The 24,280-nt window shown below is 37.5% G+C and overlaps 1 protein-coding gene across 4 annotated transcripts in view; it reads right to left on the bottom strand.

Annotated features, from left to right (window-relative positions):
- osbpl7 (oxysterol binding protein-like 7) overlaps window positions 1-24,049 on the bottom strand; it is a 55,640-nt gene extending 31,591 nt beyond the window's left edge. For 2 of the 4 annotated variants that reach the window (XM_028819495.2, XM_051918771.1), the window contains exon 1: window positions 23,700-24,049. The gene's annotated coding sequence lies outside the window, so the exon portion shown is untranslated. Of the gene's footprint in view, window positions 1-5,318; window positions 5,340-23,548 lie in introns of those variants that run through there. The other 2 variants (XM_028819496.2, XM_028819497.2) reach the window with 2 other exon arrangements.
- Between the last annotated feature and the right edge of the window lie 231 nt (window positions 24,050-24,280).

The following is a 24,280-nucleotide window of genomic DNA, read 5'->3' as shown; positions in this document are numbered from 1 at the left end:
ACATAAAGAATACACAAAAATAGTAAAAAAAATATAGAGTAGACAATTCTCCAAAGAAGTTTAAAACTTTCAGAAGTCAGGATGACAATATGTTGGACTATTATCTAATCCCATCATTGTTAGAATAGACTACAGTAAATGATATTCTTGTAACACAGGTCCTGAAAATAGATACACAGATCAATAGTTGTGTCAGTAGTGTATGTTATAATAGTGGTATAACATGAAACCAAAGGACGGCCATTTCAAATGATTTATTAATGATTTTGCTTTGTTTTTAATTGTTTAAACAGAAAAAATAATTATCATTGATTTGTGAGGAGAATCAGCAGTAGTTCACAATATCACTCACACACAGTAAGTACACTATTATCTCATGGGCACTGCCATAAGGCTGTTCCAGAGATCATATACAAGCACAGTCACGTTTATAATAAAAGTGGCTGGTACATTATGTGGTGATGTGAAAGGGTGTTTATTAAGCAATGCTGGCACATTATTAGCAACATGTAGTGTTTCTCCAAACTGAAATTTGTAGATATCCTTCTCTGTGTCAGCTTCATTTCAGAGAGTGTAAATATGTTCATTAACTACATAACATACTTTGTCATTTGTTTTTTTTTTCTGTTATGCATTTAATGTGGCAAAAATATAATGCATCAGCTGTGCAGGTTTTATTCTGAATTCACATGAAGGACTAACATGAGTTAGGAATATTGCCTCATTTTCCGCTTCTTTGGAAATGGTGCTGTTGCACAAATCTTTCAAAATCTTCTTTCATCATTACTTAAAATACTGATGTTCAACATCCTAGCTTGACCAGTCTCCAAGACATTTTCAGATTATCAGCTGCCCTGAACTCTTATGAATCAGACAGATTCAACTAACATGGTGATGACAACAGCAGGAAGTTCACTTTATGTTGGCAGCTACATACTGCAGGTGCACAGATCAATGGCATACCTGGTGTCAACACACAGAATGTGCCGGATAAATGTAGCCAAAAAACAAAAAAATGCAGCTACAGACAGTGTCTAAATTAATATAACAAGGGTGACTAGAATATGCTACAATACAAGCACACCAGAGGAGAAATAAGAATGAACAAATTAGATGTGAACTGTCAGGGAGTGAAGTGCTAATTACACTTGGTAATCATGTAGCAAAAAGCTGAGTCAGTGATACAGACCAGAATATGCTGGACCACATAAAATGAACATAGCATGCTAAACCATAACTTTGTTGACTGGAACATTTGTGGGATATTACAAAGTCGTTTTCATGCCAAGGTTTTTTGCTTTTATGACATGCAACAACTAAAGCATTCAATGTGTTTTTTTAATAAAAATGGTATTACAAAACTGACTCAGGGAAAAATGTTAAGGGATGAATTACATTTTTCTGTCTTCCAGGATTGTGAAAGTAATTCATTCTGGATTACCGCTTGTTTCAAAGAAGGAGAGAAGTTTCATATAAGTGACCATTTCTAATTCTATAGCTTTGGAAGCCTTTCAGTCTCCAAAATAAAGAATGTCATACTGTATAGTGAATTCAGAAATGTACAGTTGAAGTTATAGTACAAGATAATTGAACAGAAACAGCCATACAACGTATGGAGGACTATAAAACTCAATTCCAAAAAAGTCAGGACATTTTGTAAAATGCTACTAATATAGAAAGCAGTGATTTTAAATCCTCTTTGACCGGTAGTAAATTGAAAACAGAAAAATGACAGTTTCAACTTGCATTCCTGAATGCAGTGACACACTGTGTTTATTCTTAATAGTTTCCCAAACTATTTCTGTGCACATGTGATTATACTGGTCACAGAAACATTTCAGTTTTAATGCAATGTTGTCGAAAGGATTGAAGAATTTGGTATTGGTTTTTGACACTGGCACAGACGAACAGAGATTTCTATGGGTATTCTGTACCTGTTAAAAATATCATGCACTTTAAGAGATGAATGACCTAACTTCTTAGCAAATGTAATTTGAGAAATGTTGTTCTTAAACTGATGAATTATTTAATAATACACTTTTTCATAAAGTGATGAACCTTGACCTGATCTTCATAATAAAATCCTCAGCCTTTTGTGGTTGCTACTTTTACTCGAAAAGGACCGATGATAGTGACATCTCTTCAGAATGTTTCTTGAACATCCCACAAGGCTCATAATTTTATATTGCCCATGTACTATCAACTCTTTTGAAACTTATTGCGATCATCAACTTGGGAATTGGTGTGTATTTACTAAAAACCAAAAAGGCTGCAGTTTAAGAAAATGAAATTCCTTGTCATTATACTGTTTTCAATTTATTATGGGTCAAAGAGGATTTAAATAATCACCTCTTGTTGTTTTTATTAGCATTTTACAAACTGTCCCAACATTTTGTTTTTGTTTTTATCAGTATTTAACAACTTGTTCCAACTTTTTGAGTGAATTTAAGAGCAAAGTCAAGGTGTGTTTCACATACTTCTGAGTGAACAATGGATGATATCTTGCATGCGAGTAGATTTAAATCTGTAAATAATGTTATTAGATGAGATGCCAAAAAACTTAGTATAAGCGATAACAGTGTAATATCAATCAATCACATACTGTACATTTACTACTTAACCAAAATTAGAAATGCCCTACAAACATATTTGTATTGACACAGTGACTGAAGATGAAGATCAATCACAAGATGAAGCAAAATACCACTGAGTTAAAGATGGAGATGATCTCAATTAAGACTTTTATTAGAACGAAAAACTAGAGTCCTTTATTTCACCAGGGCCAAGTCTGAGAGTTCCTGCTTTAAATGGTGTTCTACACAGTCTACTAAAATGTAAAACACAATTATACATCACACAGGTATGCATTACCCACAATCCAAATCCTATATACTGTAGATTCAGTAATAGTGAGGCATTTAGAGTCTTTCATTTGAAGAATCACTATTATAGAGAAATCTTTAAAACTCTTTTTATTGTACCATAATGCTGGCTATGATCTGTGCTATATAAAGGACGATTAATTAAAATTTGCCCACATTTCCACAATTCAGGTAAAAACAGTAGCCGTCACAGAGTACTTCACATCACATTTTTCCTTGGTCAGGTTTGTACTACTGTAGAAACAGTAAACCAGTTGAAAATTCTGTAAAAATATAATTAGAGGTACTATTTTCATGAGATATTTCTGTAAACACTATACCGCATTTAGCATTTTTTTCATGTCACTAAAAAAGTTACAGTAAACCCGACTTACAAGAAGATCTTTTTTCAGCCTCAGACAATTAGATGACAAACTTTGCTAAACTATAGCATTTTTTTGCCCTCTTACAAACTACAAAAAACAAACAAATAATTGCAACCTGGGTGACACCTCATCTTTTCATTTCATTTATTCAAATTAAACACCTATTTTTAATTCTCTTGTTAAAAATAAACAGATTTTAAATCTATCCACCCAAAAGCTGCAACGCTACATTCTACAAACTATACTTACCATAATTACACTCACTAGGAATGGAGGCTAAAAATAAAACCTCCATAATCCTCTGCCACTCCACCCAAAGACAGACAAGGATTGGTGTGAATTTCATACTAATCACAAAGTCAAGTCCAAATCTTAAGTTCAGCAATTTTTTAAGTAACTTTAGAACTTGGAATGTTGCAGATGGAAAGGCAAAATCAAAGAAACACACAGTCTTTCTTGCCTTAGCTCTTTGAATGAGAGACTGGATACACAGTGGCTGCAGTAAAGGTCGCTCTTTCAACCACTGAAACACCTAATACTACTACTAAGCTCCTTATGTAACCATCTTATTTGCTACCCAATAATGGCTGCTTATGTCACAAAGGCACTCTCCCCATGAACCTGTTGTTAACAATGAAGTGGATTGCTCAAGAAGGACAACGTTTTGCCTTAAGCTGCCTCAGTGACTGCAGGTGTTCACAGCTACTGAACTCTTAATAAAGTAGGTTAATTATGCTTGTAAGTAAACCACTTGAATAATTAACTTTCCTGTTTAACTATTTCTATATTTCATGTACTAGACAGTGTCGTTTTGAAGATATGTTGACAGTTACTAATTGTGCCCATCCATCACCAGAACTACAAACGACAGAATAATAAGCAAGTTATTTACACTATTAATTAAATAAAATACATTAGTCACACAATGATTAAAAAGCTGAAACAAAATTAGTAGAAGTTTAATGTACTGACAAATGCATCTGGCCATCTTTAAAGTGTCAAGTGTTAGAAGCCTGCTGCCCTATCAGAAATGACAGTGATTTGTTTTGGTTTTGGTTCTTCATACATGTATTTATTTTTCTTTCGTAATTTTTGTAATCTGAATTTGCAGAAGGAATGAATCGAATTTACTTAAAAGCCATATTCAGCACTGGGCATGCTCACATTTTCCTAAGTTAGAGTTAACAGTCAAACCAGATAGATAGATAGATAGATAGATAGATAGATAGATAGACAGACAGACAGACAGACAGACAGACAGACAGACAGACACTCACTTTATTAATCCCAAGGGGAAATTCACATACCAGAATAAATAGGTATAAATAAGTCCAACTGCTGTTTACTGATTTCAAAGAACAAATAAATGACCCAAAATAAATGTTAAGCATAGTACATTTCATATGCTGTACACTGAATACTTTAATTTGAACACACAGATCCATGAAATAAGGACTACACTTAATGAGATCTTTTTGGCAGACATTAGGTCCAAAATATATATTCATTCACATTTCCCTGAAGAGTATTTAGTTGAAATCTTCAAGGTTCATCTAACACTTCTGGTGTTAGATAGCATTTTGAAAGTGGTCATCCTGGGTAATACAGTATTTTGTGAAGGCAAAATTGTTTGTGTAAATGGTCATCAAACTTCACCTAGTTTCAGCTTAGGCCCTCTTGTGTGACTTAGACACACCACACTCACCTTCTGGCAGACTAGACGTGATGTCGCCCTACTGCGTTTTAAGTCAAAAAAGCCTGACAGAATATTTCTAGCTTGTTCTTCTGAAGTCATGTCAAATACAAACAACTTCTACAGTAAAAATTGATGAGTCTAATTGGACACAGACATCAAATTATACTTTAACAGCAGCATGATCCATTCTATTGTCACCATTAAATCCATGGCCTGGTTAAATGGGCTCAGCAGCTAAAATCTGAGTTCAATCCATCAATCTGCCAATGTTAGGCAAGATAATTCTGATGTGGAACACCTTATGAATGTTTGCAGCAATGCTAAAAAAAATATTCTAGGAGACAAGAAAGTCAATCAATTGAATGTAGTACTTACAGTCATGACAAACCTCTAGACAAACTCAAAGTCCCATTCGGTCATGTATAATGTGTCTTTTTGACAAGATTTCTTTATCCTTCACCTGTTCAATTCAAAGTACGAACAGGGGTAACATTCTTCATTTCTAAAAGGAGATGCTATCAAAATGGAGTGTGGTCCAGAAACCAGAGCAGGATTCATTTACTATACAATACATGAAGACTAACAATGACACATATTAAAACTGCCTCTTACCCTATTCATCTATCCATCCATCCATTTTCCAACCCGCTGAATCCGAACAAAGGGTCACGGGGGTCTGCTGGAGCCAATCCCAGCCAACACAGGGCACAAGGCAGGAACCAATCCTGGGCAGGGTGCCAACCCACCACAGGACACCCTATTCATCTATCCATCCATTATCCATCCATCCATCCATCCATCCATCCATCCATCCATCCATCCATCCATCCATCCATCCATTATCCAACCTGCTATATCCTAACTACAGGGTCAGGGGGTCTGCTGGAGCCAATCCCAGCCAACACAGGGTGCAAGGCAGGAAACAAACCCCGGGCAGGGCGCAAGCCCACCGCAGTACCCTATTCAGATTTTCAGTTAATAATGTTAGCAACTGTTCTAACTCTCTCTCAATGGCAGCTGGGACTCCTGTGGTTTTGGATAGCCACACCCTTGAAGACGGGTCAACTGTGACTGCTGTATCTGAGGTGTAACATTTCTGTATCTTCAGCAGAAAGGAGAGTGGCTTTTAGAATTTGCACAAAAATATATTGTTATTTATCCAGAATTAATTCTTGTGCCAAAGTTCTCTAAGTGCATAGTACTTAACGTCTATATTTAGAAACACTTTTAAAGGCCTTATCCAAAGTGTATTTAAAAACTGTTACCCTAAAATTAACTTCTGAATGTACTATATGTGGTCATTTTTATTTTTTTTATAAATGTATGGAATACTTTTAGACACAGATTTCTGAAAAATTCATGGCTGGTTACCAGAATCAAGTTTCTTTCTTTTTTAGTAAAAAAAAAAAAAAAAAGACTAAGTCACAAAATCTTAAAACATTCTGCTTAACCAGGTTCTGGGTTGTGGAGATAAAATCTTTGAATTTTTGAAGTAAGCTGAATTCATATTTATTAAGATTATATGTTCACTATTTTGGTGTAATGTCATGTGCTAAGTTGATCTGCATTTAAATGTTGTAACTTTGTGGCATTCAAAATATGCATCTTCAAGAACTAATTTAGTAATTCAAGAACTGATCTATTTGACGAATGAAGGGAGAAAGTAATTCTTGTCAAGAACAATTGAATAATAATAATTATTGTACAGGTGTGGGTTAAATAAATGTCTCTCATCTAAACTTTATAGTTATACTTGCAAATTATCTTTCATGATGGTCAAGAATATTTTAAATTGTGATGCATGTGCGTTACTGAGCCAATGTCACCAGAACAAATTAATTTGTGGTAAAACTTGACAGACACCTCAACAAAATGGGGGAAGTGGCCTGTCCTTGGTTCTGAAAATGATACCAGGTACAATTTTACTACATTTCAGTTGTTGACCCTATTCCTGTATCCTGCAAATTCCAAACCCATTTTTGAATATCCATGGAAAGGTGCGTGTCAGCACTCTTAGCTTTGAATCTCAGCTCCAAGATACCAGCCCAACCTATTTATCTCGGCTGCTGAAGTTAGCAAAATGTTTAAAATTCTTTTGTGTGTACACCTGTTATCTTTACCAATGAAGAATACTTCTAAAGTTTATTTGAATTTGTGTAACAACTGCTTCTTGGACTTGTAAATACGGAATAGAATAAGGTGATTTTTTCCTTGTACTGTGGATTAAAATCAATTTAAAGAATGTTAAAGGAAAAAGCAGTGAAAAAAATAATACAAAACAGCTGGCCAAGCAGAAGACAACGGAGAAACAAAAAAAAAAAACGTGGTCCAAATAAAGAGGCAGAACACAAGGGGGAAAATGTCAAAAAAATAAAATTTCAATTCAAAGTACTAATAAGGTAACCTATCTCCATTTTTAAAAAAGTAGATGATATCAACAAGTAGTACAGTCCAGAAACCAAGAAAGATTTCATATTGCACCATGACAGAAGCACTTTAAGGCACATGTATTGCCCCTTACTTTCACTACTTTCATTTTTTTTTAATAGACTTTTTCACAAAGTACTAAAAGTCCACAGCATGTTCAAAATGCTGCTGCTTGACGTTTGATTTCAAATAAAAGCTGCAAGCACATAATCCTTTAGTTGGCACAACTTCATTGGCTTTCTACACGTCTTAAAGGCCTCTTCAAGTCTGCGTTATAAAAGAACTCCACTCTGATGCCAACATTCTTCTTATCCAAAGCCCTCGTTATCAAATTCTCATTTAGCTATTCTTATTATTCTCCCTCTCCTGAATTCTGCCCAATGAATCATTCAGGTCCTAACGTTCAAACCGAGGCTAAAGACCCACATTGTTTATACCACTTTCATATCTTAACCTGACACATTTTACTGTACTTTGTATATCTGCATTTTGATTAGCATGTGCAAATAAGAATTTTGCTGTAGTAGTCATGCGACAATACTGAATCCATCAACCTACTGTTACTGCTACTACAAAGTGCAAAATGTTTGTTTTTTTATGCTTTGTAATCTACCTAATAAAAAGAACAGTGACTTTGCACTTTTTCAGAATGAGAAATTCAGGTGCACACAATAAAATAGTTTATAGCATGTGAACAGAGTAAAAGCACCTGGAATTAAAAAGTGCCCCTTAAGATCACACACAGAAAGCATGTCTCCTGAATCAATTTTATTTCATCTAGTTGCCTGAACGTATGACTCACTGACACCTTTGAAGTCTCAGAATAATATTTGTCACTTTAATGCACTGGCTTGCAAATCCATCAACATTCCAGTTTTTGACCAAACTTGTTTTAATGACATTATTCCTCAGTGACTCCACTGTCTGGTGTCACCATACAAGACTCTATTCTACTTTGAGCTACCTATCAAACATCTTTCCTCTCATCAGATTTGCTGCAAAATGTAGGCTACTACTCTCAAGCTGTGCAATTTGAGAAGAACGCACATGAAAAAGTCACCTATTTGGAAATGAATGGAACAGGAAAGAAATTGCGTAAGCACTGCTCAATAAGCACAGACTGATCTAACAGTACTTACATTTCTGCATTATCCGCGCATTATTATTGTAAAGAACAGATGTTATCAACCTGCAGCTAAAACATGTTTGAACTAATTAATTACATGAGAAAGGTGCAGCTCCCCTAAGTGAAACAGAAGATAGCACGGGATTAGAAAGGGAACTGCAGTTTATGTATGGGAAGATGATCAGAGCCATGGGGTGTATAACATGGACTGCACCGCGTTTAACAGTTTCTACGGTGCACACAGGGCTAAGTGCAACAAATAGCAATGACGGAGCAGAATTCCAGCTTGTGTTCTGCTAAAACAGTTCATTAATGGTATAACGTTTAAAAAGAGTCGGGGTGATGGCCTGATGAGCTGATTTTACTTCTGTGTAATTAGGGACTGAAATTTAAATCTTTTAAGATGGGAATACCAAAGGTGAAACCTATTATACAAAAGTTCTTAAGTTATTGAGACAGTTTTAATAAATTACTGTGTTTTAACTAATATTAACAGGCAGATGGGGAACTATTTCGTGTGCTTTTCTTCTTTCATGGAGCAATACTGATTGTGTATGCTAGAATTGTTCAATTTTCTTTTCAGTTATTTTTCTTTTGAAACTTTCACTTTTATGTTCAGGGCAGCACAGTGGCACAGTGGTAGCGCTGCTGCCTCACAGTAAGGAGACCTGGGTTCGCTCCCTGCGTGGAGTTTGCATGTTCTCCCCGGGTCTGCGTGGGTTTCCTCCGGGTGCTCCGGTTTCCTCCCACAGTCCAAACACTTGCAGGTTAGGTGCATTGGCGATCCTAAATTGTCCCTAGTGTGTGCGTGTGTGCCCTGCAGTGAGCTGGTGCCCTGCCCGGGATTTATTCCTGCCTTGCGCCCTGTGTTGGCTGGGATTGGCTCCAGCAGACCCCTGTGGCCCTGTGTTAGGATATAGTGGGTTGGAAAATGACTGACTGACTGACTTTTATGTTCATATGGTATGAGTTGACTTTTAGTTTGTTTAACTGAGTGGTGTGTGTGTGTGAGGTTGAGAAAGACCAAATGTCCCTCCTCTCAACAGATGTGCTAATACAATGCATGCCAGCACTCCCAGGTTATGCAGCAAGCTTCCCTTGACCATTTAGATTGCATATTTCTATCTGCTCTGCTGATGTTCAGTGCTTTTTAAAGGCACGGCTCTTTATAAAGAATCTTGATTTCTACACCTTTGCTCCCTTCTTTAAAATCTTGCAGCTGCACTGACTTAATCAAATCTTCAGAAACTATGCCTTTGATGCAGTACTAATTTTCATCAGCCAATTCAGCCCTGTTAACTATAATACTTTAAATGTTGTTTTCTCTTGCTTAATAAATTTTCAGTTTTTAATTGCAGAAATATTTTATATGTTAACTGACCTTTTTGTAAATCACAATGCATAAAAAGTAATACTATAAATTGGAAGGAAAAAAAAAATCCCACTGGTCACTCAAGCTGACACTTGAAGTTGTGAAAGAAAAGGCCCCAGGAGACATGCTGGTGAATACAGTAGTAGTAAAAGAAGCTGCTTCTTGACTGAACTGACGTAAGCGTTTAGTGATGTAAAGAACTAGATCCTCAGCTAAGATTACACAAGAACTGAGAAGGTGGTCTGAAAGAATGCACCAAAATGCTGCTAAGGGTTAAATTAAAACTTAGCTGCGGCCTGGGGAAAGAAACCATTTTCCACTGCAACTCAGAAGGTCGAAGCTCAGCATTAGGCTGGGCAAGCCCAATCAAGTCAAGCTGCTGTACTGAGGGATGCTAGCAATTCCCTCTCCACTTCTCGGCCAACCATGGAATAGAGCACATTCTCTCTCCATAGTGTGTTATTATGTGCTTGAATGTCATGAAATTCCAGGTTTATTTAGAGCCTTTGCAATAACTATAGCACTATCAAAATAATACTATTAAGAAAAAAGCTTGCATTCAACACATATGGTTTACTTTTTGGAACAGTATTCATCAGCTAACACGAGGAAAATTTGAAGTAACAGAAATTATTTTTGACTGCTATATAAGTGGCAAAAATAGTGAAAAAAAAATCCAACTTGTCAATACAAAAAATATAAATAAACTTAAAAAGTCAATCAACTGCACAAACCTGATACAGCAATGCAGTGAAAAGTTATCAAGCCACTCGGATGACAATGTTCTTGGAAAAAAAAAAACTTAGACTTGCAAATGTCTGCTGATAAAACTGTCATCAGCTCAGTGCCGAGACCCTGATTCACTGATAACTACCGTGAAACATAACTGCTTAGTCTCAAGAGCGGTTCTTTTGTTAGTGACACAAGAGAGCAAATTAACACTGACACCCAAGCCGAAGGGCCAGTATAAAGTAACCTTGGTCTTGACTGTAAATGTCTGATGCAGGCAACTGTTGAGTGACAGGAAGGAGATCAGACAACGGAAACTTACAGCTTCCAACCTGTGGATAGCCTCTTTCACAGCCTACTAAAAATAAGACGGTAATGAAAGGAAAGAACATCAAGAATAGATGGATGATATGGAGACACCTCCCAGAGACGAAGTACCTTAACATTATGAGACAACTTCCAGGCCAGCAACTGCAGATTACTTTCACTGACATATTCTTAGACTGCTGGGCTAGGCAAGGACTGTACAGCTGGTCCCACCAAGAACTCTGATGCCTAAAACAGTAACACCACACTTTACCATTTCTACTTTCCTAAACCCAAATATTATATTATATAGCGCTTGAAAGTCCTAAAAAGGTGGATCATGTCACCTGTCTGACCCTACATCTCATTTTGGTTCCATCCTAGATGATTTTAAATGCAGCAGTACTATGACAATATCATCTAATCATATCTATTTTCATTCCTTGAATACCCAATGTCTGGTTCTCGGAGGCTCTGATAACATAGCTCCGCATTTCACTGCTCAAAATAACTTGCACTATGCTCTTGTGATTTAGATTTGTGAGCATTAGCAGTTCAAGTAACATTTTCAGATTTACAGAGGAGAAAAAATGGACGCTGAACTAGCAGTCATGTTATAGCATGCTATAGAGTCTGGTGCATTAGCCACTAGCCTTTTATGGCTTGCTGGTAGTGTCAATTCCTCATATTGCAAGTTCTTCAGATTATCCCACACAAAGAAAAACTCAGTAACATGCTAGGTGCATTTAAAATGTATAATTTTCATTAAATTTATATAATGTATCGTCCGTGAATAGAAGAACTAATTTAGACAACACACACAAACACTCATACACAAAGTGGTAAACCAAATAGCAACCAGCATGCTTGTTTACTAACTGTGGGGACAAGAACAGTGACACACCAAGAAAAAACCTTCAGGAAGGTGAAATGAAGATATAAAAAAGAAAAAAAATCGGGAGTGGACTCCCCTCGACTTTCTCATATTCTCAGATATGGGGATGGATGTTTGAGGAGTAAAGCACAAAACAGTCATTATATTTTTATATTATTTACATTAAAGAACCATCAACAAAAAATCAATAATATATTGAATAATTATTATAAAAGTATAAGAAGTTGAATAAATCGGATTCTGCAGCAGCATGAATAAAAGGTGAAGTACCACTTCCGTTTAGCGGAAATAGCCCAAAAGATGATAGAAATCTACATTTTGTACGTTATACTTGCATGCAAAATTTGGTTGACCTGAGTGAAAACGTACTCAAGTTATTGTGTTTACATACACACACACACATACACACTCACTCACACAGACATAATTCCAAAAATTGCATTTTCTGACTCAGGGAGGCCTAAAATATCGAGATTCATCATAATCTCAACATCAAATCTTTGGATGATTACAATACTTTCCCTATAGATTGTATACAAGAAAGCAGTGGCGGACCATGCATTTCACACCTAGGCCTTCAGTAGTGCTCCGTCTGAATCAACCCGCCCCTCAAAAACTAATTTATGGTTATAAAAACCATCTTAATACTGTATGCAGAAATACAGTATAAAGAGCCGTTGCATCGCAGATAGATAACTCCTGTAGCCACAATAAATGCCTTTATTGAATAGACAAACCAGGGGTGAACAAGTTCCTTTCTACTGCAGCTACAACCGCGACACACATAAAAAACATCAATAATAACTCAAAAACTTGCAATATTATTTAGGAAAATCGCAACATTTTACTCACCAAAAATTCGGATTATTTGTAAACAAAATCCATCGTCCTCTCTTTCGTCAAAAACAGTTTAATTACTCTGTCGTACAGATTATCCATACGCTTCAGTTCCATCACGATGTCCCTTTCTATCACCATCGAAGCTAATGCTGAAAGTCGAACCTGCCCTGTCATATTTCTCGCATAAGTTTTAATTCGCTTTAGGGCTGAAAATGTCCACTCGACAGAAGCAGTGGACACGGGAATGGTCACCGCCAAACATACCAATGTGTACAGTTGCCCCATGCTCTCATTCAGATTTTTCTGATGAAGGAAGTCAAGGAGATCAGTGGAAGATTTTCCTGCAAAATCATCCATGGTATACATTACAGTCAGTTCTGTTTTGTTTTTAGCCGACACAGATCAAAAAGTGCTCCGTGGCTCTGTGTTAAACTGGAGAAGGCTGCATGCGGGAAATTTTTCTTGTATTCTTGAAACTTCTGGGGGTCGAGGAGCGTGACAAACATCAGTTTTTCGTGGTCTTGAAATCTGGTCTGTGTCTGGCAAATAATATTGTCCAGAATCCTGCCATGGAGTTTCTTGAAGAAAGTAAAAACTGCACATAGAACGAACAGTAGGCTGTTATAGGACATAAAATACTACCTAATATGGTAATAATACCTTATTTGATAATCCAAATTTAATAATTTTGACAATAAACTGTTTTTGTAATTAAACGCATCCCAAGTAGACATCTGTGCACTATCAGTTTTAATCTGTACAGTTTTAAAATATGTCTCTATATGATTGCTCAGGTAATATTTTTTCTTTTTCATTCCTCAATCTAGGAAAATTAAATGGTAGATGAGTATATTATTTCATCTGTCCTTATTTCACTTATGACATACATCAAAGTCCCCTGTATGCTGCACGGATGTACTGAAGGGAAACATCCCCAAAGAGTGCACTAATCTCAGATTTCATTTATCGATCTTTGTGTGACTGAAGGCATACTACAGAAACCAACACACATTTGCCAATCAAATCATCACAATATTACCTTGCAGTATTTTTTAAACTAAATGAGCAATGAAACATGAACACAACTCATTTATCAGCCTGAACAAATCCTTTATAGAGCAGGCTGGGTAATTCAATTCATTTTTATGTAGCTACCTTCACAACATATTGGAAGGGAGAACTACCTAGAAATGATGTTAACACAATCTTCCGTCTTATTCTGTAACTGGTGGGTTGAGCTGCGACAAATCAGTGATTGAATAAATGAGTAGCGAAGTTTCTAGACTGTAGACCAGTCAGTTGCCACTGATTCACCTGCTTAGTACCTGCTGGGTAGAAACAAGGAAACTATGCTATGCATTTGTGATTTGAAAGTCAATTTGAATAAAAGCACAAGCTAAATGTACATAAGGAAATGAATAGGCAGAAACTCACAGAAAGATTCTTCCAGAGGAAACAGAAAAATGGCAGCACCAGATTTACATAGTAAATATTTGTGATTTACAAGCCATTTCACTATGAACCTACTGATATTCCATGCAATCACCAAAAATAAATGCTCTGGAGTGACAATTCATTCAACAATTTTTTCAGCATTTGTTGCACTGAGTTGCACTCTGCACTTTGAATGCATATTTACATATTTATACCAGTTGTGTAAACCCGTGCTGTAAAAAGCACAGGGTCCTAGAAACTATTGAAATCGTCAGAAAAAAAAAATTGAAATGTAGAGATGTCAGGTAATTGAAAGGAACTACTCTGGGCATCGCTCTCCTAGGAGGTTTCGTTTTGCTGAAGTGCACGCATCATTTGTGCATTAGCGGCTAAGCGGCTGTGTTTCTTCGGATTTTTCGTTTTGCCGATGTGCTGGCCTCGCTTGTGTATTAGTGGTGGGAGGAAAAGTAAAAGGGCCACCATTTTGCTGATGTGCTCGCCAGGCTTCTGTAATAGCTGATAAGCGAGTGACTGTCTTTTCAGATGTTTCGTTTTGCCGACGTGCTGGCCTCGCTTGCGTATCCTTGGAAGAGGAGACCTTACCCCGGACTTCACCTCTCACTTCCGGGCCGGACAGATACAGACACTTCCACGCGTAGACGTTTATATATAAGATTCTCTGTCTTATGGTTTTTTTTTAATCTGAGGTGTGTGATTAACTGTTGTATGTATGTCGATTATGTAACTTATTATTGTGTAGTCACCAAAACCGAAGTCAAATTCCTAGCATGCGTGCTAACTTGGCCAATAAATCTGATTCTGATTTGGGAATAAAGTAAAAAAAAAAAAGTCAAGTAAATATATTTAGGACAAGATACAAATGTTGACAGGGTCCATACTCGTACTAAAAACCATCATCATCATTTAAATTTTCGGCTGACATGATTAAACTGGCTTGCTTGTATTTTCAGAACAATCTTTAAGACTACAGTATACTGTAGAGATGGCCAACTCTGATCCTTGAGAGTGGCAGAGACTGCAAGTTTACAGTACGTCCCAACCCAGTTGCTTAATTAGAAGCCAATCCTTACCAATAACAGATCTTATTTAATTGCATGGCTTATTGATGTTTAACTCTACCATGTCAGTTCATTCTTAAATCCTAGATTTTTTTTTCCTTTCTAATGATACATTTATTATCCAAGCGATTTGAAGCCTAAAATGGATGAGTAATTTTCAGTTCTTCACTTTCTCTTGTTTCCATCTGAGTACTTAATTAAACCAAATACTGAATGATGAACACACGCAGGTGGAAATGGAGGCAAGCTAGATGTAGAACTGCTGGCTTCTTTTGTAATTTGCATCTTATTGCTAATAAGGAGCAGTCAAAATATTGAATACAGCTGTATACGACTAAAATAAGCAATTAAGGGTTCAAAATGTTAACAAGCGGGACAACTAAAATGAAGCAGGAAAAAGAGCAACAAGTGCTTGGGCAATAAGCGTTTCATGAGCGATCAATGATTTCTCATGAAGCAACTGGGTTGAAGCAAAAACCTGTAGCCACTGAGGCCCTCCAGGACTGACATTGCTCAGCCCTGATTTAAAGAGTTTGAGTCTTAAATCAAGGGTCACCAACTCTGGTCCTGGAGGACCACCGTGGCTGCAGGTTTTCATTCTAACCCTTTTCTTAATGAGTAGCCTGTTTTTACTGCTAATTAACTTCTTTTGAACTAATTTTAATTGAATTGCTCTTGAAGACTCAGACCCCTTAATTGTTTTTTCCTTAATTAGCAGCCAAACAATAATGACATACAAAATGAACCAAAACAAATGGTATGTCCATCATACAATATCTGAAAATAAAGAAAGGTGAAGGTCTCAGGAATGTTGATCTTCTCAGGTCCCCAAAACATTTTAACAGAGCTCTTAGAAAAGAGAAAATCAGCAATTTCGGAAATGTCTGCTAATGCACCACGAGAGCAGCAACAAGCCACAAAATTAAAGAATTGGTTTAATTAACGACAAGAATCGGCACCTCATTACGCAGCTGCTTGGAGTGAAATTGGTTGGTGTTTGACACCCTCACTTCACATTCCATTTCTGTTTGGGGGCCATTTAAGGAACGAAATGGAGAAATTCAGGGGAGCAAATCTTAAAAAAGCAATTCAGTTAAAATGAATTCACAATAAGTTAATTAACAGCACAAATTGGGCACTCATTAAAAAAAGGGTTAGAATGAACACCTGCAGCCCCTGTCTTAAATAGCAGCAAAAACTAATTACTAATTAAGAAATGGTTAGAATGAAAACCTGTAGCCACTACGGCTCTACAAGACGAGTTGGCCACCCCTGCTATATTGCTTCAAGAAAAATAAATTAAATCTGAAATACACTTAAGCATTCAAATATTTTAACAAACGGTTAGAGATTAAACTATACTAAACAGCTTTAAAGGATTTTCTTTTCAAAATGCTCCTTTAAACTTGTAATGATCAAAGCCCATCCACAAAGCTACATTGATTCTTACTTCACATCCAAGTTCACGATACCTCTTTCTAACTGTGTTCTGAACTGAATAATGTTTAGGCTGCATGACCCTCTGGCCATGGAAATGGACTACAAACCACACAGCTTCTTGGGTGAATCACATGACCTGTCAATGGTTATACACAATGAATACCAAAACTAATTGTACGATGAATTTGAGTTTCAAAAGTAGTTTCAGATCAACTTTTCTGCTAAAAAAAAATCTATCCATCCATCCATTTTCTTAACTCGGTTGTCCGGGGCAGGGTCGTAGGGCAGCTGTTGCCTATTCCAAAACTCATAAAGTGCATACCAGGAATAATATCTAGACAGAGCATCAATCCATTGAAGGGTATACCCACAACACACACACACACACACACACACACACACACACACACATATATATATATACTGTATATTGAGCATAGTATATTTATCTATCCTGCAGGTCTTTGGACTGTGAGAGAAAACTTATAAATAATAAACATATATTTACTGTTGAACTTCAGTAACTCACATAATGGCAATTGTACAGTTAACCTAAAGAATTTGGAAATGTATTACTCAGCGTTTTCGCATTTTATTTGCCAAGCATTGTTATCCCAGTACAAGTTTAACGGGGGCCTGTGCCTATCAAAACAGCATCCATACAGGGCAGGAAAAAGTCCAAGATATTGCACTGGAGCATCACAAGGCACCCATATACACACATCTACTTACTCTCACTCATACATGGCCAATTTAGAGTTGCCCATCAAAATTACATGCACGTGTTTGGGTGTGGTAGAAAACCACAGGACTCTGAGAATTCACACATGAAAGACAACAATGTGCAAACTTCAGTATGTTTCGGTGTTCTACTTCAGTGTAAAAAAAATGAAAATATCCATCTTTACATCTCCACAGGCCTGCTTAAACCAGTATGTTTAAGTTAAAATTGTCTTTATTGTCAGTGTGGCTTAGCTGTTGTGCTGTTAAACACATAAATAGCAGTGAAGTCCTCACCACTGACTCATTGTGTGATCTTCAGCAGTATGTAACCTGTGAATGCTCACACTGCATACACACATAAACCACTATACACTCTCAGAAATAGAGGTGCAAAAGTGGTTATTTAAAGGAATGCCATAGGGGAACCATAGTTGGTTCCCAAAAGAACCATCCACATGGAGGTTGCAGAAAGAACCTTTATTTATTTAGATCCATAACAGACATCCTAAATACCTATGAACAGATGGTAACAGATTTGTGAGGAGTTCAATGGATTCTAAATTTTAAAAGGACTCTTACTATACACAATCACTCAGAGACTAAGTTCAGGTGTCCTTGGTATGTTCTATCCTGCTAGTTAGCCCACTATACACTAAAGATTTCCGTTATGTCATTTTATTAGGAAAGCCCAAAGAACCAAATTCATACACTAAGAACACTTCCCAGAATTAAATGGTTGTCAAGCAGTTGTTCTACAAGGAACCACACAACCCAATCAAGTGTCATTTTAGAACAACTACTTGTTAAGCGTGTACCACTGCGATTTTAAAACAATATGTATAAAAATCAACTAAATTAATACAATTTAAACTTTATCTTCGCACAAAGAAATTTAAATTGTAGGTGTAGATGTGAAACAGGAGATTTAATTGAAAAACTGAAATCAATGAATCATTAAGAAAATGAAACTAAAGGATGGCACAGTGGGTGCCTTGCTAGCAACTGTATGGCACCTGCATTTTAATTCCTGTGCGTGTGAGGATTTCCACCAACATTTTCAAAGATATGCCTTTGAGGTGATGGGCACTCCTAAACTGCCCTGTGGGAGTCCGAACTGCCATCCAAACCAGACTCGGCTCCTGCCTAAAATTTTCTGCCACTGGGATAGGCTCCACTTTGCTACAATCCTGCACACTATGTGTGCAAAAAAAAAAAAAGGGGTAAATATAATTGCATATTCTACCATAAAATAAAAACCTTATTAAAAAAATGCAGAAAATTTGAGATTTCTATTTGAATGAGAAGTACAAAGTGGGAATAAAAATTCCATTTCAAATTTTCAGCCTACTTCATACAGCTGATATTCTAAAAAAAAAATAAAATATATATATATATATATATACACACACACACATATATATAAACTAGGGGGCTTTGCTCCCTTCGCTCGCCAGCCCCCACGCCTGTGCTACGTGTTAGCCTCTTTCGCTTCTGCCGCTTGTGTATGGGGATGCGGGGGTACAATTTAAACAGATTTTTATTTTCATGGGAATTGTTACATATTCATCAATGCAACATACAACTGCCAGTGATTGAATTTTGTTTCTTTCTCTCTATTAAATAAAATGACTTTTTCGATGTTTGTCTCTGAGATTTGTTAATTGTCTTTGCAAAAGCTATTCTAAAGGGAAACCGTTAACGTTTTAATACGAATGGAATATCAAGATCTCCTTTGTTGTCAGCGGAAGATGTACTACATTACCTTTCTTGGATACGTCCTTCTTTCTACAGTAATTCGGCCGGTGGAAGACCGGACGGTGTTAACGGTTGTAGATATTCTTTGGGATATTATAAGTTGTTGTTTTACATCTTCCACACGATCACCACCAACTGTTTCAGCACAGTCTATTGATACGCATTTAACCAATATGTCGTGTAACCCATCGACATTTTTGGACACGTAACCAATTTGTGGTGTAACCGATCGACATTTTTGCCTTTAATTTGTTTGACTTCCTTGGTGCTAGGATTGCCCGTGTACTCATTTTTTCTGTTGATAACCCTTCGTGATGAAATTCTTCAATAAGATTTGGACATAATATGTCTTCTTTAATTGAGGACTTACCAAGTGAGGAAAATGTTGAAATTTATAAGAGCTGAGAACGAAGGAAGTGTGTCTGACAAATGCATTCACACGAATGAGAGGTGAGAGTACCGTGGTCTTGTTTGAAAATGTTTGAGAGGAGGGCGTGACTTCAAAAAATCTCAAGGCAAAAGTCTTGTCTAGCAGGACTTGAAAAAATCTCTCTTCCAAAAAGTCTCATCTCGTCAAAGGATTTTATTTATATAATAGAGAGACATGCACACTCATACAGTGACATGCTTAAAATGTCTGTTACTGTGAATAGTTAAGTGAGCTGAAGATGAAGTGAAAGATGACACATTTATTGAATATTTTAAGCAAGTTTACATTTTTATTTCCATGATTCACAGGTACAAAATGCCAAAAAAAATTAAAAGGACCTGAAACAAAAGTTTGAGCACCAGTGTGGTCAGTGCTTAGTAAAATCCCCTATGGCACGTATCAAAGTTTGTAAACGCTTTTTGTAGCCAGCAAAGAACCTTTCAGTTCTTACTTGGGCTATTTTCACCCATTTGTCCTTGCAAAAGTCTTCTAATTCTGCAAGATTCTTGGGGTGTCTTGCATGCACTGCTCTTTTTGATATCTATCCACATATTTTCAATGATGTTTAGGTCGGGGGACATAGCAAAACTGCCAGCTTACGCCTCTTGAGATATTCCGTTGTGGATTTTGGTGTGTGTTTCGGATCATTATCTTCTTGTAGGACCCATCCTCTTTTTAACTTGAACTTTTTTCCAGATGGTGTGATGTTTGCTTCCAGAATTTGCTGGTATTTATTTGAATCCATTCTTCCCTCTATCAATGACATGCTCCCGGTGCCACTGGCTGCAACACAAGCCCAAAGCCTGATCAATCCACCCCCATGCTTAATAGTTTGGAGACATGTTCTCTTCCTGGAATTCTGCCTCCTTTTTTTCTCCAAACATACCTTTGCAAATTGTGGGCAAAAAGTTCCATTTTGACTTCATCTGTGCACAGGACTAGTTTTCAGAATGTATCAGGCTTGTTTAGACGTTCATTTGCAAACTTCACACGCTGTATTTTGTGTCTAGGACACAGGAATGTTTTACTTCTGCTGACTCTACCATGTAGGTCATATTTATTCAGGTGTCACTGAACAGTAAAACAGTGGACAACCACTCCAGAGTCTGATAAATCTTTCAGAATGTCTTTTGCAGTCAAACAGACTTTTTATTTGCCTTTCCAGCACGCCAATGAGTAGTTCTTTCAGAAAGCTTTCTTGGTCTTCCAGACCTCAACTTCACCTCCACCGTTCCTGTTAACTGCCGTTTCTGACTTCTTGTAGCCTTCTCCTGCTTTGTGAGAATCAGTTCTTTTTTGTTCCCAGAGTGCTAGACAGCTGCTCAGAGGAGTCCATGGCTGCTGATTGTTGGGACAGGGTTTGAAGAGTCCGAGAATTTATACACTTTTACAATTTGCATCACCTGAGGTTTCCTAATGATGACTGTGAACAAGCCAGAGTCCTAAGGAGCTAATGAAGCTCTGAGACCCTGGTAAAAGTTATCTGAGACCTCAAATATCTTGGGGTGCCCAAACTTTTGCAGTTATTTCACTTCACAATTGTACAAAAAAAAAAAAACAATACACTAATCTTGCATAAAATGCTGAAAACTTTATGCCTTTTGGTGATCAGTTCATCTTCTGCTCACTTAACAATTCTCAGTAACAAGACATTTTAAGCAAGGATGCCCAACCTTCTGCATGCCAAAGTATATACATAGTATACATACACATATACACACATATAGCACAAGTGTGTCACTAAGGATTAACGGATGACATACCTTAGCATAGTATGCTTGCCTAGGATACTCAGGAAACAAACAAACAAACAGTACATTTAACTTGTGTGACACACAGGAACACAGACAGCATCTTCAACATATTCACAAAATCTGTCAGTTGACATACAATCAATCAATGCATTCAACCTGATGAGTAGCTCCATATACATTCACCCAGCAGTAACATAAGTTCAGACTCACATAAAACATTTCACACCTACACAGCCAGAAACATGTAGGTCTTTCAATTGTTCTTACATAAGTAAACTGCACCAGATACAGAAACTCCCTTTATGATACCTACAATAAAAGACAAACAGATCTTTTCATTCATATACACACAGAGAGAATATACAGAACTTCATACAACCACCAAGTGAACGACTACAATGAGACTCAGTCAGAAACTTGTAACACATTGCACAACCAGGAAAACAATTTCTGGGTCACTTATAACACAAGCCACATCATTTTTCCTAATACTGGTACAGTCATTGCAAACAAATAAATACTTGCCAAGCTTTCACACATGCAAATAAACCCAGCATCCATTTTAGTTGGGAAAACACATTTCAGGGGCAGACTAAAATGTACGTCACTAAAAACACAAGGCATATGAATCTTTTCTTATGCTCAAGCACACAGATAAGTCTGCATGTAATCTGGCAGTCCTTCACACACTCAACATACTACCATGAATGACCTTCACAAGAACACAATGCATTTCATGGGAATCACCAGGACTACAAGTTCTATGCCATCTAAAACACAAAACACTGTCACTGAAATCAACAAAAAAGGTTCATCTTGCCAGTCTCTTACCCTTGGCGAAAATTCTATCATGCAAAACTGAGACTTAAAAACATGCTAAAGTGTTTCACAAGTATAATTATAAACAGAAGCTTCAATATTGTGCTTACTTATTATTTGGCTGACACCTTCTTCCAAGGTGACTTTCAACATCTGCCATTTCTTTTGTTTTTCCAATTGGAGCACATGCAGCTGAAGTGATCTCCTCATGGCCACATTGCGTCCGTACTGGCATTTGAACCGACTACCTCAGGATCTGAAGTTCAAAAGTGCAAAGCCTTGGCCACTATGCTGGTCACTTATCTTATATCACTGAAAGCACAAGGCGCAAAAACGTTTCTTATTCAAACCCACCGTCAAGAAACACAAACCAAATGAAATATAATGGCCAGTCCTTCATTTATCACCAAGCATGAGAGTAACACATGCAATGCATTGGGTATCCACCATCAGAAACAAGAAAAGCAGTGTAATATAGTAGCTAAGGTGCAGGGCATTAACACCATTAGGTTTCTGGTTCAGTCCCAGCCTCCAACTCAACGTGTGACCCTAAGCAAGTGTTTTTACCTACCTGTGCTTAAACTATAGAAGATGCATGCTTACAGTATGTGAACCTGTATTGTGAATACTCATAAGCTACCTCGGATAAGGGTGTCAACCAAATATGCAAGAACAACAATAATTATAAAGAACAAGGCACACAAATATTTATTGTAACACACGGTCTGTCTAACCTGAAAAACACATAACTTCTGAAACGCAAATCAGAGACAAATTCTAAACTAATTAAAAGAAGACACGAAAAACGCACTCAAAGTCACAAGGAGCACGCAAAAAAATAGATTGATCATCAGACTTTATTTATTTATTTTACACCTTCATTCACAGAATATACCATCACCAGGAACTTTACACAGCAATCAAGGATCTATTTCACAGCTAGTGCCGGGTTTGCACACCCGTTCCCAATCATAACGCTCGTGCAGCTATGCAGACATCCCGTGCCAGCCTTTTAACTCGTTCAAACACAAACGCCATCTGCCAAGCACGACCGACATTCAGAAGCACAAGACGTCTATCAAGAATCACACCCATGCTGACAGTCACTGACAGCAACAGAGCGTGCCCGCCATGCAGAACAAGAGCCTACAACTCATTTCAGAAATTGGATAACGTCCGATTACTCAAAGGTTTTACATAGATTTTTCAAAACGATAAACCCATTCGGGAGCTCCTTCCTCCCACACGACGAAGAGCCGATTCACCAAACTACACACTTATTTTATGTTTTGCACACCGGCGCAAAACGATCACAGGACACACCACTTGACATCTGGAGAGCAGAGCGCGCGCGCCAGATCGCTGCCTCCGGGACGGATGTTGTACACAACAGTTCAGCACGGCTTCCCACTATTAGATATCCTTTCATTTATTTCTCCTTTAAATTTCACTGTATACATTTGAATGCTTGCGCACCTTTCCGCTCCGCTCTACCTGCTCAGTTATACCAACGTTTCTTCGCGGCACGCTTTACTGGCTACTGTCTTTCCACTCTGTACCGGTCACTAAGCCGGCCGCTGTCCCGAGGCTCAGTACGCCACCGTCTCAAAGCCCGCTATCCCTTTACCTGCTTGGCGGTCGCCAACTCTCTGGTTTGTTTGCAGCCGTTTCCTGGATTGAGCGCGTCCAGCTGGCACATTGACGACGTCACCGTCACGAATGCCAAAGCCCGCCTTCCCCTGCTCTCTCCCCGCCTCCTCGCTAAAAGGAACCACAGTGCCACCCATCTTGGAGGAGTGGGGATGCAACCTCAATTCACCCAGCGCTGGGTGACCGGGATTCAGCACATTTTAAAGCAGGCGATCAAATTAACCATCAGACCTGCGCCTCTAAAACATGCAAACGCCACGTTGAATCCACCATTGTGAGACCTGAGCACTTTGATGCCACCTGTTGAGATGGTACTCATATCTACGTCTGTTGTAATTCTTAATCAGTGCACAGCAGAATAAGATTGCGCCACCCAGGCCAATTAAGTGCAAGAATAGCTAACAAAAATAGTAACTAGAGAACAGAGAATTGCCAATATGCATGCTTAAATGCTTACACCCTACAATACAACAGAATTCACCACATAAATTGAACTTGACAATAACAGAAGTTAATATTGAACAGATAAATTACATATTGAACTGTAACAACAGACCG

Source organism: Erpetoichthys calabaricus, chromosome 14 (assembly GCF_900747795.2).
Source record: "Erpetoichthys calabaricus chromosome 14, fErpCal1.3, whole genome shotgun sequence".
In the NCBI taxonomy this organism is placed as follows: Eukaryota; Metazoa; Chordata; class Cladistia; order Polypteriformes; family Polypteridae; genus Erpetoichthys; species Erpetoichthys calabaricus.
Note: the sequence above shows the minus strand (reverse complement) of the source record. Positions and strands in the feature narration are given on the sequence as shown.